The sequence below is a fragment of the Ruditapes philippinarum genome, unplaced genomic scaffold (assembly GCF_026571515.1).
Source record: "Ruditapes philippinarum isolate M1 unplaced genomic scaffold, ASM2657151v2 ctg293_1_1_1_1, whole genome shotgun sequence".
In the NCBI taxonomy this organism is placed as follows: Eukaryota; Metazoa; Mollusca; class Bivalvia; order Venerida; family Veneridae; genus Ruditapes; species Ruditapes philippinarum.
The window spans coordinates 24549-30548 of NW_026856434.1; positions in this window are offsets into that span (position 1 = coordinate 24549).

Genomic DNA, 6000 nt, shown 5'->3' on the forward strand with positions numbered 1-6000 from the left:
TTGGTTCCAAATTAAAAATTGCGGAACAAAGGTCCGAAATTCTTTCAGATAAGTCATTCAACATTAAAAAGGAAATCAAATAATTGAAAAATTAAAAGATGGATTTTACCTTGAGCATGCTGAAGGTAACTGATTTAACCTTTGGGACAACCGCTGACCAAGATCAATCGTTCGCTATTTAGTCAGTACATATTTTGATTTATTTTTACCTAAAATGATAAATAGTTTCATTCAGATTGAAAGATGGACAACTGAGTTTAAGATATTTAGCAAAGGAAGGGGAGGAAACTCGTAAACACATTTTTCTAGCATGATCTACAAACAGTATCATTCGATAATGGAAAGTATGGATATCAACTACTGCTACTTCAGAAGTTGTTAATTCATTTTTGATAATTATGAGTGAAAAAAGTCTTTTAATAGCAATGTAGGTTGTCTTGACCTTTTTATGCTATTTCTGAAATTATTTTATACATTTATTTTGACTAATAAAACATCTGATACACCCACTTTAAATGTCAAAAGCAAGATGTGGCCTGAAGAGTCATCTGCCATTTTTTAAATGTGAACACTAACAAATGGCTGAAAAAACACTGGTTAATTGTCAGGAAAAAAAGAGGGGATAAATGTTACAAAAATCTTTTTCACGTAAATATGAAACAGTATACGCAATCAATGCAAGACAAAATGCTTTGTGAAGTGATAATTTATGCGAAAAAGAAAAAAAAGTTAATTGAAAATGCAAAGCTTTGAAAAAAATCCACAAACAGATCTATATGAAGTCATTAACCATTGGCCAGCTGGTGGTCAACAGTTCAGACCAAGATCAGCCAGCATGAACTATTCGTTTGATCATGGTTTGCTCTGTTAATATTCCATCAGTTCATATTTTAAAATCATCCATAAAAGTGATAAATGCCTAATCTATTTAGCGTGGTAAGGGCAAAGAAAGAAAATAAAAGAGAGTACAAGAGAGTTGTCAAAATTTGCTTTGTTATTCTAATTAGGTTATTTTCTCCTTATTAATAATTTTCCTCGGAAAGTATTTTTAAAATCACGTCAGTCGGCAAAAGGTGTATTTCTAAGGGATGCTTTATCTAAGCATTCCAGTATTCACCTAAGCCTTGATGTAAGGATGGACACATTCATATAAGATCTTAAGAGTGGCAAGATTCAAGCTCTTAATAAAATCCTTTAAATAGATTTAATACAAGTAAATACGGTCCATTGTTATGTTAGATGTATATGAAATTTTAAAATCATTATTGCTTGGTCAGATGAATATATGTAAAATGGAATGATCGAACCACAAACAGTTTGTCGGCACTTTTATAATGTCTTATGATTTCTCTACAGCAAAAACGGACAATGAAACTTCGAGTGTGTGTGTACGGTGCCCCTAAACTGAAACTACAGTGACATTCTTGTTTTGAAAAAAAACAATACTTTAAGAATGGTTACTTGTTAAGTTGGTGTAAGGGATTTGATGTTGCACTTCGTATTTTCTCCTAGAACACTATAAATCAAACTCAGTGTTTACTTTTACCAATATTTGCAGTTTTCATTTTCACCGTTCTTAAGGCATTTCCAATTGTCTAGATTTAATTGTTCTTTATTTTGCCGATTCGTCACAAACAAAATTATTAATCTATCAATATTAGTTTTTGTTGATTTTGTTTTCTTTAATTTGGTTTACGTTGCACCTACATAGCATAGGTCACACGGCGATTTGTGGAGGGAGACCTCAGGTACCTCTCTATTCTTTATTTCAGGCACAGACGGGCACCTTAGTAGAACCAACGATGTTCGGTTAACTAGCTGAATAGCTTTCAAACATTGAATTATCCGATGACGCTTGCTCAGTCCGTACCTAATTCCGTCGACAGGTAAGTGTTTTTTAAGTCTCTGACCTTAGAAATAACTAAAACTCTAGACAAAGTGTGATCCCTCGGAAGCATTTATACAACAAAATTCCATGAAACTGCATACTCTAATAGGTTGAGTCTGCACATAAGGGATAATGAAAATTTTCAACACCCCCACGTCCTCTAGCACCGACTTGAGCGGTATTCAATTTTCAACACTTAAAAGTGTTAGAATAAATGATCCCGAAGGAATATCTGTAGAAAAAGAACAAAATTTGTACTTCTTAAACCTATTATTTGAACGCAATAAAACTCTTTTCAATTTATTCATTTCTGAGGCATAATGTGTCTATTAAGAAGTATGCAAATATGAGTTGCTTATACAGATATTTTGACATTTGTTTTTCTTTCTTTCAAAATTCAATAAAACTAACTATATTTTACCGATATAACTCATTGGCCAATTACATGAACCACCTTATGCTTCTGTTGGTTTTTAGCAATTAGTACAGTAACAGTAATTTAGTACTTTGTATGGAAGTCGAAAAACTACTTTGTTTCCAGTTTGCTACATTCATGGCAAATAATCTCACATTAAGCGCTACATTTTCAGGTGATAAACATCTTACATGCTGAAAAATCATTATAAAGCTGATGCTTACACTTTTCAAAATAATGAAAAATTTATTCATTTTTGAGGCAAAATATGTCTTTTAGAAAGTCTACAAACATGTTTTGTTCATACAGGTATTTCTTTCTTCAAAATTAATTAAAACTTACCACAGACTGCTCATACTACATACATGGAAATGAATATGCTTATAATTCTTTAGAAAAGGCAAGCAAGCACCGATGTTGTAATAACGGATTAAACGGATTAAAAACATGTCAGATGCTTATCACCTGAAGAAAGTGGCACTGAATGTGAACTAATTTGAAACAAAGGTAGCAAACTGTTAACAAAGTAGTATTTTGACTTCCATACAAAATACTATATCACGAAAAGTGTGCAAATTGCTATAAAACAACAGAAGCATAAGAGGTTTCAGGTAATTGGCCCATAAGTAAAATTTTTAAATATATAACGGGGCATGAAAAGCTTCTCTAGCATTTCTGGAGCATAATGGGTCTTTAGGAATGGGAACACTACTTAACCCAGCCTAAAATAGCAGCATAATATTATGTTCCAGAACATATCAATCCGCTTAAAGTACAATATTCACGAGTGTTTAATAACATTCTCATTCTATGTAACAACTCTTTTGAGATTCGACCATAAAGATAATAAAAACAACATAAGTGTATCATTTACACTTTTTTCATAAAAAAAACTACATTTGATTAAGTGTTATAGCCCTCAAGAAAATAAAAATATACTTAAAATTTTCTCATAACGTTTTTGATTAATTCTAATGTTATTGGCAATTGACCAATTCCTGTTTAACTCCCCCGCATCTCCCTCCTTAAGAACATCTTGTTATGGTTAAAACTAGATTATTACAAATGTTAAAAAATTGTTTTCGTGGTCATTGACTTTATGGAAAACAGTCACTAAAGGGACCTCAAAGTAACAGATAATAAACAAAATGTCGGACTATTAATTAGTTGAAATTAAATTCAAAGGACCTATATTCCACCCACCCTTCTCCAAAAAGCAGGAAACTCCCACACACGAGATGAAGCAATCTTGAGGCGATTTTTATTGAATGCTTTCGATTTACCAATGCACTTAGTAAAATGTTTTTAATAAATGTAAACAACATCCATCAACCATGACAGAAATGTTTTAAAAACACATTCATGGAATAATACAATTATCGGCCTCCATATTTATAGTAATTGATGTTTGTAAATGAGCTACACTTATTTCCAAACGGCTTTAAACATATACAAAGATTAACTGGGACACTTAAACAAAACATATGAAAAAATATGCGAACCATGACAAAGAAGTATTTTAAAAATTAAACTGAAAATGAAGTTATTGGCGATTTATAGACCCATTTCAGTAATGCTTTTTTTCGTTTCATTTTGCAGATTAAAATTATTATTCTGGATAAACGGAGAGAGCGAATGATTTGAAATTTTGCATAAAGGTTACAGGTCCAGACCATCATTAAAAAGTTTAGAAATCTTTAAAACAATCCAGCCCGTTATGTAAAAAAGGCGAAATCCCATTAAATTACGTCAACATCATTTTTATTAAGTCAAACCTGCAAATATTTCTTTTAATTTTGCAACTTTCACTTGGAGATTTGCAACCATTTTGCAACTCAGGAGTATTTTTGAGTGCAGTGCCCGAATTTTTAAATAAAACAATCAAATTTTACACAAGCCATTTACTCAGCATTTTCAAAAAATGACACTGGAGAATATAATAGTTTTCATTCATTTCTACACTCAAAATTGTCTTTCAGCAATTTATATTTGACCCCCATCCACCCTAAAAATCACACACAAAATACACAAACTAGCATTCAAAGCTTTATTTAATAATTGTTTTCTCTACGATGTCTAAGCAAAATGATTTTAATCCTGAGCACCCTTTTGACATTCCGCGAGTTTCGTTCAGCAAGTGATCAAATTGACATGTAATTACGATTAAACTGAACTTTTCAAGGGTCAATTAGGAAAAATTTGTCATTCAACTATAAAAAAATAATTATACATATATATATATATATATATATATATATATATATATATATATATATATATATATATATATATATATATATATATATATATATATATATATATTAAATAGAGCATCTTTTGTCCATTTTATAAGTCGGGTTCAAGGCATGACCCCAATAATTATCGGGGGTGTTTCTTTATTAAATGTGTTTTGTAAAATTTATTCATCGGTATTGAACAATAGAATGTATATATGGGCTGAAGATAATGATAAAATTGATGAAGTACAAGCTGGCTTCAGAAATGGTTATTATCCACTATTGACAATCTATTTACATTACAAGCTCTAGTGCAAAAATATTTGCCAAAATAACAGGGTCGATTGTATGTTTTTTATGTAGATTTTGCGAAGGTGTTAATAGTAGCATTACGGATATTATTACGTTATTATTTGCGGATGATGTTTCAAACCCTGCTGGCACTGGTGTTAGCTTGCAACGCCAACTTAATGCTATCAAGTCGTTCTAGGACAATGTCGGTATGTGTGTCAATTTAGGCAAAACATAAATAATAGTATTCCGTAAAGGTGATCCTTTAAAACAGTCAGAGTCATGGAAACTTGAGGACACAAAAACGAACTAAGTATGTAATATGTACATAAAAGTAAGAAATATTACATATATACTTAACGATTAACGCACATAAAAGCATATGTCGCGCTTTGAGGGTACCTATGTGTTAAAAAATGAGAGGGTACCTGTGATATAAAAACTCAAATGAAGAGAGGTAGCCCGTGCCGCTGCAAAACCGAAAGTAGGGTGTTTTTATGAATTAATTTTTCATTTATTTTTGACAATATACTGCCATTTGTCCGAAGATGATATGTATATGAACATATTAAATATGTATGATGCATATATAATCAAGCCATAGGTTCATTTCAGCCCGAACAATATGTCGAGGTGATGGGCAAGGCAAGACATGTCGATTTTTTGTAGCTTATTGTGAAGTTGTAGTACATGAAAATCGGGCACATGACAAATCAGCACATAAATAAAACATTCTAGTGTTCCGTGGTATACATCTTTTCTACATGTCATACCTCCTTTCCTTATTACAATGAAATTTTACTGGATTGTTATCCATCGCTGGTTTGTTTTTAGCAGAGAATGACCTGTGCATGTTCAGAGAGGGTACCGTTTGAGCAGATTTCGCAAAGAGGGTACCGATATGGATATGCACCGTGTGGTTATCCCAAGATGTGGGTGATATCACCATGTTTATTACTTAATGTAAACAGCGAATATCTGATTGTCTTGCACAGGACTGGCATAATCACATTAATTACTCTTCTGGATGTAATTAGTTAATTATTTATACATGGTACCAAATTGTGTTTGAATTTGTATTTTCTTCTTGAAAATTAAGTAAATATCCTATCCATATTGCAATTTTTTAACCTGTCTTTTGTTCTTTTGAGATTGGCATTTTTTCTTCA